General features: G+C 44.1%; 1 long non-coding RNA gene across 1 annotated transcript; it reads right to left on the bottom strand.

The window, feature by feature from the left end:
- Positions 1-3697: 3697 nt before the first annotated feature.
- Positions 3698-5255, bottom strand: LOC119402745 (uncharacterized). The gene is made up of 3 exons (XR_007416955.1): positions 5216-5255; positions 4580-4737; positions 3698-3872 (listed from the first exon to the last, which is right to left on the bottom strand). It is a non-coding gene; the product is annotated as an uncharacterized LOC119402745 (long non-coding RNA).
- Between the last annotated feature and the right edge of the window lie 8066 nt (positions 5256-13321).

Below are 13321 nucleotides of genomic sequence, written 5' to 3'. Positions count from 1 at the left end.
ATCAACATTGCTGCTCGTTGGTAAGTTACGAAAGGTTGTCTAAATGTTGTAGCAACTTTTAAGCAGCATTGCGAAGATGTTTCGTCAACATTGTGGCAATGTTGCTTTGAATGTTGCGCCAATGCTACCAAAAGCGGACATTAGCCACGTTGTGGCAATGTTGGAAGGTAACATTGCAGCAACGTTGTGGCAACAATGCGTGCTACTAGGGCTCTTCCATGGTGGCGACGACCTCAGGCACAGTCCGTTGGTGAAAGTCTGCATCACATTCACTAGGCTGGTCAACTTCTGCAAAATCGTCACACGCCACACTAGAATCGTCCGCCGGACAGCTCAGTGACACTCCGTCAGACACCCGTGGACGCTTGAAGAAGCGTCGGATATCCATAATTGGGGACCGGACGAGGCAAAGCTGTCAGAGTTCCTGGTGGTTGACCACTAGAAAATATACGCACACTGACTGGAAGGATAATTATTCAAATGCTCACGTTAAAAACACGAAAGCATTATATTTACAAGGAAATCTTATTTACCGGCTAATACACACGCTCACAAATTCATTCGTCTAGCTCAATCTCGCTCGCGCACCCGCACAGTCGAGCGACCGGGCCATGCACTGCTTGCCGCTCGTTGCTCTCTCGTCCAGTGTCCTGGTTGTTTCATCTCCGCATAGCCATGCACTTAAACACACTGAACCACACAAAGAGAGGCGCACGGGTGCAGGGGCTTACTGTCGAAAAAACGGAACCATGTGGCCGTGTAGGCTCCCCTTGTAGACAGGACATTGCGCGCACCACAAAGTGGGAAGATGGCTGGAATCGTTTACGCGCTGTCGCCGCTCTGGCGAGGTTCCCCGTGATGGATAGCGCAACAAAGGCGCAGGGCTGGCCATCATAAATATATTCCGACTCGCCGAATTTGCTACCTTGTTGAGGTCCCCCACACTGGAGGTGCACTCAACAAGATGCGTGCTCACAAGGGTTGCCGGCTCGGGCGTACCAGCGTATTCCGAACACAGTGAGCAACGAAGGCGAAAACACAATGCCCTGTACGGTGTCTCTTTTCGTGCCGCTATCTCTCTACAGAGCTGAACAACAGAGACCTCCCCAGAAGAAGGGTCGGAACACATGCGTGCCGGCACTGCTACCATCGGACTTGGAGGCGCCCGGCGCCTGAACGTGTCGAAATGATTAGAACAGATCGCCCTTCAGCCCTTTTTAACGATGACACCTTTCGAAGACGGCAAAAGGACACGTGCCCGGCAAAAGGACAGTCCAGAGGTGCCACCCAAAGCGCAAAAGCGGGGGCTGCTTTCACTCGTTTCGCAGGGTGCGTCGCCGGCCCATTCGTGGCGGCTCTTTTCCTTTCGTCGTTGACAACCATCAGTCACGGTTTAAGTGTTTAAGCATAGGCGCGTTGCCATTAGGCTGTAATCATCGCGCGGATGGGCACGGCTGCACGGATGTGTGTCGGGGGCCAAAAAAGACTCCCATAGGAAGAAGGCTTGATTGTGCTTTCAAGGGGGACGAATAAAGCTATTGATTTTGCTTTGCTTTGTGTTATTGGTCGGGCCTTAAACTGGGCCTAAGCTTTAAGGTGGTGGTCACCTTTAATAATATTTGATTGGCTGATCTTCTGATGGCATTTTGAATCACCGTCGCAACTGGCTTGTTAACCAAGTGAGTGAGTGAAACAACTTTATTGATGCTTGTTAACCAAGTTTTTTTTTTATTTTAGCGCGAGCAAAATCTCGATAGCCAGTACAGTCTGAGCTGAAGCTCCAGGCAAACCCTGTACCACGGCTATACTTAGGCTCTAACCAAATGAACAATGAGTACAGTAGGTACTGCAAAGTTTGTCCTTTTTTGTAAATTAATTTCTGCTTCTGATTATATAAATACATCCTCCGTCGTGACTCGTCAGTGTCGTCACTTCCTACGAGTACTCATCATGTCGCCTTCGTACACGCTGTACTTCACGATTCTTTTGTCAGGGTTTGGACACATTCCTAAAAAACTAACATGCACATGCAGTAGTATTTTATTTTGAGATGCGTATGACATTGCCGCAACATTAACTAAACATGTAAGCAACATAAGTACATGACTCCCGAAAATGGTAAGGCGATTTAATTTGCATGAGCATGAAGGCCCGCTGTTGTGAAGGTATAATCGACGCCTTATAAGGACCAACAACAAGGGAAACTTGAGCTCCACAACAAAGCACAGCATGCAACTTGTACAAGCCCACAAGCTTTCTGAGTGACCGGTATAAAAGCATTGTTTGGGAGCTTGGGTGGTGAGAGGCGCGACGCCATGGGATATTGTTACAGCCCAGACAACGCAATGGCGTCCTTTGGATACACCTAGGATGCGCTCCTTAGGATGTGTGGGAAGTTCTAAGGACGTCCCAAATAATTCCCGCAAACCTCCAGGAAGCCTCCAAAATGAGACAAAAAACGGGATCCATAGGACTTCCTCCCCATAGGACATCTCGGGATGATATTGGGATTAGATTTGGATGTTGCACATTCCATTATCAGTACATGCAGCATTTAAAGGGCACATGCTAGTTAATAGAAAGAACTGCTTTTTTGAAAGCCTTACATTTCTTTGAATGTTTTTAAAACCCCTGCACGTACTCTTCCAGCAATGCAATTCACTCCTGCTTTTTCATGTGACTGCAGGCCTATAATATGCTCAGTGGTTCTGTTGCTTTCTTCTTTGCTTATTTTCTAAATCTTCAAAACACTGCAAACACTGCTGCAAGGGCAGAACCCCGCACATCTGCCTACAGAGCACTTTGCATGTAAAAGTTCCCAATGTAAAATAGAAGAACAACGGATCTTGCCCTATGTATTTCAATTTCAAGCCTGAATTAAAGAACAGCTTGAAGGCGCTTTCAAGCACAGGTAAAGAAGCCAATGATAAAAGCTCTGAATTCCATGATCCTGTAACAGTTCTATAACAGAGATGAGTACAGAAAAAGCAGTAGGACAAGTGCAACACATATCATACTTTTCTGAAAATGGCTAAAGTTAGGCGTGTTCAGACAGAAAAATGTATTTTTAAAATACTCGTAGTATTTCTGGATCTGTTGTAAATGTATGACACTAGTTTAATGTCACACTATAACTTACTTAGACAATATATAGTTCATGCAAATAGAAGTTTGAATTCTTTATTTTACTGCACATTTGCCATGCATAAAGGGCACACATATATATCATTAGGAAACATTCTCCTCACTGGAACTGTTAATAAAAGCTTAAAGTAATCACTTTCTTGCTCTGTCGTTCCCTTAGCCTAACTGAAATTTTGATTTCCTGAAACACAATTTCTTTACTAGCACACACAACTTGTTTAATTCTCATCTACTAGTGCGGAATTCAGGGTTGTACTTGCTTGCTCGGATGCTTTTGCGATTACTGCAGGGCTCTTTTTGAACAATGTACTATGTAGTGGACCTGATTTTAGCATTACACTATTGGTGCAGTTAATTACTCTTTGCTCTTCAATCTACAGGCAGTGTGCAAGTAAGAAAATGAAGTTTTAGGAAACAAAAAGTTCAGTTCCAGCACAGGAAACAATTCACCAGAAAAATGATGGCACTGAATATGGCATACATAAACAAGAAACAACAAAGAAGGAATGAAACAGTGGTGAAAAAAAAGCAACACAAATTTTAATACACGCAATGCAGAGGATTTGCAACAATAACTGACCTTCAGGATTATCTTATTAGTTGAAAAAAAAAAAACTATTTTTGTTGCGCGGCCAGCCGCTCAGCAGCATGACGGAACCAGGTCATCGCAGCCTTCTCCACATCCTTCAGGGTCGCATTCGGGTTTCGGATGTCATTAGTCAACACGCCTGCATGCACAAAAGCAATATTATCGTTCCTATAAGTTTTGCACACCACACAAAACTTGGGCCGGTATGGCACTCTTCTAGAAATTAAGGCAGCTTCGCATGTGTGGTGTCAAGCCTGTAGGAAGTGCGGAGCTGGGCAGCCTTCTTTGTTTCTCTTCGGTTTTTTCTTTCTTTCCGCCTCTCTTTTTTTCCTCCTTTTCCCTCTTGCTGTCTTTTCTTCTCTTTTTATTTTTATTTATTCCTTCCTCTCTATCTATTTCTTTCTCTTTCTAATTTTCTTTCTACCTCTTCCTGTTCTTTCTGTCTATTTCTCGCTTGCTTCCTCTTTTTTTCTATTTTTTACATGGCTCTGCCTGCGTAAGGCCAAGCAACGACAGCATACGACAGCCCGGGCCCCTAATGTGCTCCACACTTAATATCATCATCAAGGCGCTCGAAGAACAAGAGGAAGACCCCTTTAGTGCGATCACGCGCTCATTACTCTACAGATGGCTATGCTATACGCGGTTTTGCCTGCATTATGCCAAGCGATGACAGCATACGGCAGCCCGGGCCCCAAAAGTACTACACACTTAAAAACTGACAGTAAATACCAGGACTAATTGCAGCAAAGTATAAATAGACAACCTAGCTATATTGAGTATACTGCTTGACCAGAAGATTTCACAAAAAACCAAGTGATATCAAGCTTGTTACACCTGACTCACCGCACATCAGCTTGCAGAGGTGCAGTTCACAGAATTTTCTTTCACTTTGTGCCAAACCAACTGAAGCCCACTGCAGCATTCCAGCTGAGGAGGGACTGCAGTACACATGTTCTTTTCTGTTTCGTCGAATCTCCCCCTTGTACAGCCATGTGCTTTTTCTGTTAAAAGGAAACAAGATATACAGCTAGAAAGACACATTGGGATCCAGTTTACTTTGAATGTTTTGCAACCTAAATGATCTTGTGGTAATAAAGAAATACAAGCTGGCTTCTAGCTTTACTTAAATTGTTTAGAACTGTCATACGCAGCTAGCTATGTAAAAATTCAACAGTACGTCACAGGCACGTAGGCAAGGGGGGGGGGGGCCCGGGCCCCTCCCGAAATTCGTCCAGCCTTTTATGTTCCCGGGCAATTTTTTTTTTCTTTTTGCCATGAAAAGACTTTCTTTCGAATAAATAGGCCTGGGCCCCCCCCCCCCCCCGAAAAAAAATTCTGGCTACGTGCCTGGTACGTCATTAATCCGACTGTCATAAGTAATATTCACATGAATTTATAAATGCCTAGTCACTCCAGCATGCTGTAGTTACAAGACAGGCAACATTATACTGAGCTTAGGCCATGAAGCAGAGAAATTACCATTTGATCATGAGCTTTGCTGTCTGTCTCGAGCTTCTCTTTATACGCAAGAACATCCGCCACATTCGAGAAAGGCAGGTCTGGGAGGCCATGAGGGTGCGGAGCTGCACTGTCGGCATTACTTAGCAGCTCGCTGAAATATTGCAAATGGGCTTGCTGGGTGTGCTTCATGCTATTTAACACATGTTGTATCCTTTCCATGAAAGCTGAAAAAGAATTGATGACATCAGTGTTATGAGAGTTTTCAGTTCAGCAATATGTCTTAAGATGAAAAACTACCGCAATAATTCGAACATAGCTAGGCTTAAGGTAACTAAAGGTTTGTAATGTTCAAAGTGCTTTGCTGTTCCAGGTAGCTATAGGTTAACCTATATTCAAAATATAGCTTTAAAACTTTTCAGTGAATTATATGGCAACACATAAAAAAAACAGTCATGAACATTGCTGAGAGTTACTTGTAGGAGCGCTAACAGCAAAGCATGAGTCTCCTTTGCATTAAGAATTGTTGGGGTTTTACGTTCCAAAGCACGACATGATTATCGAGCCAAAAATTTTGACCACCTGGAGTTCTTTAACATAATTGAAATCTACGTACAGCCTTCTTTGCAGTTTTTGCGACACTGGCTTGGTGATAACAGTGTAAGTGAGGATCTACGATTTGATTGATGTTGCAGCAGCACCACGAGCACAAATGTTTTTATAAGTCACCGCTTGCACATTAGCAACCATCGTTGCTCAAATGATGAGGCATGCTCCTAAAGAAGAACGAAGGGATAAACTGCGCCACTAACTTATGGTTAGAATGACAGAAAGCTGACGAAAGCTGAAGAATGACGAACATGGACACAAGAGAGAATCCAAGATGTCAAGGCGTTTGTGGTGTCTTGAGTTCTTTCTTGTCTTCATGTTTGCACGCCCTGTCTCTTCAACATGACTCATGGTAGTGTGTCACTGTGTCACAACGACAATGGGAAAGTATAAGGCAGCACAGCACATTGGTCCAATATTGTTTATACGTTGGTAAACGATGGCCCAATGATGGCCCATACAAACCACTATAAAACCAATGTTGGCAAGCCAGCCTACAAGGATGCCAATAATGGTCCATCTTTGCCAGCCAACATACAATATTGGTCGTGCTATTCTTTGAGGTTGGCAACATTGGCCCATGGTTCCCGATGTAAATACGATATTGGCAGAACCAGGCCGTATGGATGGCAATATTGGGCCAGCTTATACGTTGGTAGAACAACATTGGTTAAGTAATGGCAGTAGATTGGATATATTGTCCAGTCAATCTGACTGGTTAAACAATATTGGACGGCCAATGCTACGCGCCGGACAATATTGTCCAGACTTACACGTTGTCGCTCCAATGTCCTAAACACTGGCAAGCATATGCATGATTAATCGGCAAGAATGTTTTTTCCCCTTTTACCATCACTGAGGGAAGGTTAGCCCGAATCGAGCACACGCTGTTATGAAAATCACTTTGTCCGGCATCCAGCGCACCTCAAAGAAGATTTCTGGTTACTTATCACCATACGCGTGCGCAGGGTTCCACATTATGGGGGGGGGGGGGGGCAAAGGTTCGTCGCAGCGTCCCCCACCCTACTAAGAGGTTCGTCCGAATTAACCGGGTTGCGGACAGGTGTGGCCGAATTAACGAGAGTGTGATGCCGTTAAACAATAAACATGCTTGCAGGGACCAGAGAACGCGTCCTAATTATCCGACTTTCCGAATTAATAAGTGTGGAATTAACGAGCTTTTACTGTATAAAGATGGCAAAAACAGTCCATCGTTGTCAGCCAACAAACAAAACTGCAAATTCCAATCTATAAGAAAGGGAACAATGGCGCACACAGGGTCTAGATTTTTAGGTTGGCATTTAGTGTGGCACAAAATATATGCAAAATAGTTGGACAAAATTCGTTTTACAGATGTTGAGCAATGTAAAATAAGTACCAAGTTCTCAACTGAGTTTTGCGCGCTGTTGGAAATACATCTATGAGAAAGGAAACACAAAACAAAATCTCACTTTGCAATGCTTGTTGAAAGTTAACGTTAATTGTGTGATACAGCCAGCGTATACATCGCAACTGTATAAAAACAACCAAAAAGCCTACTTTTACATTGATTGAAGCTGTACATAGTGTTGACGAGTTAATGGAGTAGAATAGAAGTCATCTGCTTCGCAATGGGCCTCTGCGCTGGTGCGCCTTCTGCGCACCGCACACGCACCGAAATTATTCTCACGGCTTTATTAGCGGCAAACAATCAAAACATTTCATGTGACTTCAACAACGCTGTGTATTTTCGTGTTTGCTACACGACTGGTCTGGTTGAATTACAGGATTATAACTTCTTTGTGTGCGCGCTACAGCGACGTGCTGTCCAAGACTACGGTATCGCCCGCGGAATCTTTAAATGATCGATGAGATATGTTTGCACTTTCAACGCTTCACAAAACCAGACGTGTTCACTTTGAATAAATGTTCTCGGTGGTCGGGAGGCCGGAGAAGCAGCGCGGCGCCATGTTTTGCTCCGGAATTTCACGTCCTCTCCTCGCGGCAGTGGGGCAGCGCGGTGGTCGCTGGTCATAAAACACTTGTCACTTGACGGCTGCTCCGCCCACGATGGTTCGCTTTCAATGCCTGTGAAAACGAGGGGGGGGGGGGGTGAGGGAGATGGCGGGAGACGACGGCACCTCGGAAGATGCGTACGCGTTTCGGCCCCTTCTGGCCGGCGGCTATTCTTCGTCAGTCAGTGGCGGTTACTTTCCCTCGTTCGGGCTCCCAGCATCGGCGGGCGCGCGCCCCTCAGTATTCAGTCGAGAGTCATCGGGAAAAAACGGAGTCGGATACCGAGACAGGATGCCACGATCCTACGGATACCGAGATTCGACGGCGATGCCACAGTGAGAAGGCAGCTGCCCTGTTCTTCATCGGACCTGACTGTTTTGACTTTTGAAGAGCGATCCGCAGATGAGCGCCGATGTGTTCTGACAACTCGCAAACTTTCCGCCGGATTTTTGTGTTCGTATCGCGTTCAGTAAGTCGTTTTTCTCCTTCGTCGCATGTTACTTTCCGTGTTGTTCGTAAGTGAAATGTGTGCTGCGTTTATTTTTGTCTACATTACCGCGTAAGTTTTTTTAAATTTGCTAGTGTGAATACCGATGTGGGGGGCTTTATTGTGCGCTTCGAAGTAGGTTGGTTAAGATCTCGCCCTCAGCGATGTTGTCAGCATTTGCGTGTGCTATTTTGTTCTTTTCTCGCGTTGCAGTGCGTCAGCTTAACACCCTTTTTTCATTTGCCCTTCGCCGCTGGATTCGCGCAAAGAAATGATGGATTTGTAGCACACAAATTTTTATTAGTTGTGAAGTTGTCGCAGACTTTCAAGCTCTTGCCGCAGTCACCTTTTAATTAATAAATAGGCGATGAACTTTCTGGTAGTTCAAGGTGGTTATGGATCTCGGCTGTATCGAATGTCTGTTCACGTGTACATGTTCATTTATTTCATTTTGTATCACGCTTCGCTTTTCACTGACTTCCTTTTGAACCTTCGGTGAACTGACAAATCAAATAAGCGCTAACACCTAGGGAGGCTGTGTGTGTTTGTGAGTGGTCCCGTTTCCCCGATTTCTAATATAAGGACGTTATTGAAGGTAATTAGTGTAGGTTCTGTGCAGCTGTTATCTGCCAGCAAGCGGTCAGCGGAACAAAGCGCGAAATGCGAAATTATTTTCAAAACTTGCAGTATCTTTGCCATATGTATACATGCAGAATAAACTTGTGTGTACTCTCAGCTTTTGTACGCTGATTATCCCTGCTGCTTGCCTAAAAGCAAAAGCGTGGGCAACATGCATTTATTTACGTGCACAAAAGCTACCTCACGTTAAACTACACATTCAGTGGAAAATGTTTTCATTTCCAGCGTTTAACGCTGGAAATGAAAGAACGATGGTGCAGCCAACGATAAAGGCTGGCAAAAAATATTGGAGCTGCCAATATTTATACAATGTTGGCAATACGTACGACGAACAATGTTGGCTACAGCCATCCTTGCCATTATTGGCGATATGTTGGACGGACAATGTTGGCTACAGCCATCCTTGCCATTATTGGAAAATCATTGGCATCCAATATTGGACCAATGCACATTTAGGTGTAGCAAACCCCCAAAAGCCAACGCAGGACCAATATTTCTGCCAATGTTTACCAACATTGTTCCGAGATTGGTCCAATGCCGGCGTGCTGCCTGGATGTTATGCCAGCAGCAACATACAATTTTTTTTTCATTTGTGCTATGTGGCTGTGGCATAGGGGAGGGTAATGAATGCTCAGACTAATACTATTATCATGAAACCAGAGCAAGGTGGGGCACACTGTTCAGAAGCTATGCAGTTTGTGTTTCTATTTATGCTGATACAGAGCATATATGAAGGAAATAGGACACTGCCCACATACATGAGCTCAAGAGATGGAGGTGGAGCAATACAGCAGGCTGTTACACTGCTTGAACACAAATCGTATTACTGGTGACAGTCATTGTAAGATGGGTTCTGCCATAATTTTTTCCATCATGAAGCCAGCAACACCAACTAAAAAACTAATCTGATTTAGTGCTAAGAATATCACCTTCCGTTTCCAACACGTTACACAAAAGAACAATACTCGTGGAATTAATTTCACTCTTCTGGGCATGCATTATCACATATGTGAATAGTACATCTACAGTACAAAGGAAACATTTGCCGCAAGTAAACATGAAGCAAGAAAACACATAAACAAGACGGGAATTTTTCCCTTAGAACCCAAGGACACAGAACATTATGGACTGTAACCATTAAAGAAGGTGAATGACATACCGAGCACTTGTGGGTCTGTTTGTGACCTTGTAGCCCCGGTCAGATATGCGGGTCCAGGACTGTAAGATGAATCTGAACATAATTGACACCACAAGTTAACATCTAGAGTTACACAGAGAGGCAGACGGAGATGAAATAGGTACAGAGACAGACAGGCAGGCTCAAAACACCTGAAGTGGGCAAAGGATTCTCAATTTAATGAGTAAATGTAAATAAACTACAGCAACATGCAATAAGACATCAGAATGACATACCAAGCATGCTCGGTTCCATGTGTGGCCATGCAGCCACAGCAAGAGTTGAGGATACTGGTATGTGCGATGAGCCTGAACATAAAACAGACCACAGGCATTTGGCCATAGCACAATGACTGTACAACAAAACAAGGTAAAAACTGGAGACATTGCATAACAGCAACATAATGATGTATACCGCATAAATGACATACCATGGGATTGCAGTTCCATAAAAGAGTTGGCAGCTTCCAACATGTGCAAAGCACCTAAAACATAGAAACGATAGTTCGCACTCCACCTTGCCGCACAATGCAAAAGCAAACACCTAACCGCAGCAATATAAAAATTGCTATGTGAAACCAGAATGACATACCAAACATGCGTGGTTCCGTGTGTGGCCCTGCAGCCGCAGTAAGAGTTGAGGGTACTGGTATGTGCGATGAGCCTGACCATAAAACAGACCACAGGCATTGGGCACATGGTAAACATGTCTGAGAGCAGATTAAAGCCCTTCACGCAAACCAAAATGACAATAATGTCCAGAATCCAGCAGTAGTGTGACATTTGGCACTCTTGGTGTGGACAAAAGCACCCTGGCGCTACTTGGTAGCTCACACATGCAAGAATACGAGCGAAGAACCTTTAACAGATTTATGACGGCATCGTGAGGCACACTTGACTCTAAGCTTCATTGTCACAAGTCTTCTCTCAACGATGCGATATCCAGTTCTTTCAATATACTTGAGTTAGAATCTGTTGCAGTGTCCTGCTGTGTAGGCTAAGGCATCTGTGGCACCCGTCGGGCACGTTATCGGGTTCCACGGGAACGCTGTGCATGTTGTCACCAGTATGGTACTCCTAGTCGCAAGATTCCAGCATGCCGCCATAAATGCCGGCACTGGCAACTTGGCCGAGGGAACGGTTCAAAGGTGGTTCGGACACTTCTGGCTGCACGCGGCCATAAATGCCGGCACTCGCAACTTGGCCGAGCGAACGGTTCAGAGGTGGTTCGGGAACTTCTGGCTGATTGGAGGTAAAAGCCACACGTGAAAGATTCTCCATCGCGTTAAAAGATTCGCCAGCAGCTACCAAGACTGCGCGCACATCGGCCTGCACGGCGTGACTGATCAGCAGTCGATCTCGACATGGAAGCCATCTTTAGGCGACTAGAAGAGTGGTAAACCACTTGGTGAACCACGTGGTAACCGTTAAACTCACTTTTGTCGTGCTGTTTAAGCGGGTGACGTCTAAAGTATAGCATCGCACTGCACATTACAAAAGGCAGATGAACACAACAAACGTGGAAGAATGATAAATGCAACGATAACTTACTCTCGTATTCGCTTTCCATGGCGCGCGCTTCCCGCCTAGCGTATGCAAGCTCTAAAGATAAAACACAAGGCCAACACACGTATATCTTCACGCTTGACAAATCAAAAAACAGTCGGAAAACAACACTTACCTTCGATTACAACCAGCTCCGCGAACCCAAATTTCAGAGTGCGCGCGAATTGTAACTGTTGTGCACGCAAAGACGCAGAGAACACGCTTCAAATGCGGAACTATAGAAACAGACTGCAGCCACAGCCGCATTCTCGTAATGTTTTCGTACATATAATGAGCATAAAATAAAAGAAAAAAAGTTAAGAAACTACAGCGCACTTCAAATACGAATTACAAAGTCGTCGTTTTTATAATTTTTTGCCGGCCCATTTAAGAGCAGTGTACATGTAAAACGATACATTCAAAGAACTGAAACCGAAACTGCTCGCCGCTTCTCGAACGGAGCGGTTACAAGGGACGGTTTCAATCCCCATTAATGTTTAACTATATTGGACTTTTTCGTGTGCCATCCGGGCTAAGTACGTTGAAACAGTTTAGTGGGCAAGGTTGATCGCATGCATATATGTGGTTCCGAATAAACGAGCAACGCGCAGCACGACAGCACATCACGTAATATACTATGACGTTGCTCAAGTTGGACGTGCTTTAATTATTCAGGCCTGCACGAAAGAATAATTAGTATGCAAAACTTCAGCAAACAAGAGCCGTTATGTGTTCTCGCCTGTTTAATTAATACATATGTTAATTATTTGTGAAGGGTTGCGCAAGTTCTATATATGTATTGGTGCGATTATAAACAATGATCGCTGGAAAAGTGCATTATTAATTCATGAAGACAACGTACATATATGTGTGCTAATATGAGTAAGTAGATTAAAAACGCATATGTGATGTGAGGCATGCAAGCATCCACCCATTCATGTCCTCTTCTGGGATGTTTAATGGACATCCGTTCGCTGAAGTCTACGGGACACCCATATGACTTCCTTTATTGGATGTGGGACTTCGGTACTTGTTTGGGGCATCCTTAGGACTTTTCGTGTTGTCTGGGAGTCTTTTAACGAAGTGTAGCGGTAATGATTTCTTGCTAAATGTAGCCGTCAATTTTGTGAGAACTGAAGTTCTTGTGTCAGACTGCGTAAATCTCTTAGTTCAGGAAAAGAAAACATGAAACTTGTATCTCAGAATTATTCGCTATCTTCAATAGCCATCGCAGGCAGTCTCACTGCCATGACTTGACGTCTATATATATATATATATATATATATATATATATATATATATATATATATATATATATATATATATATATATATATATATATATATATATATATAGGCATAAAGAGAACTTCTTCTGGCTACCGTCATAAAACTTGTGAAAAACTCCTTCGTGCTACAATATAAGAAACAAAACAAATATTTATTTTATCGTAACAGTTTCGGCTGGCGCGCGGTGCAGCCTTCTTCGGAGGATGTAATTGAAATGACATGGCCCAACCTGCTGCACCAGGGCCGCCCGCCCAGTTTGGGTGCCAAACGAGAATTTCAAAAAAAGATAAAAAAAAGGAGAAAGGAAAAGAAGAAAGAGAGAAATAACGAAGGCAGCAACATCAACAATTGCTTTGTTGGGGCATTCGTCAACAGCTGCAGAACTAG

Source organism: Rhipicephalus sanguineus, chromosome 1 (genome assembly GCF_013339695.2).
Source record: "Rhipicephalus sanguineus isolate Rsan-2018 chromosome 1, BIME_Rsan_1.4, whole genome shotgun sequence".
NCBI classification, from domain to species: Eukaryota; Metazoa; Arthropoda; class Arachnida; order Ixodida; family Ixodidae; genus Rhipicephalus; species Rhipicephalus sanguineus.
Note: the sequence above shows the minus strand (reverse complement) of the source record. Positions and strands in the feature narration are given on the sequence as shown.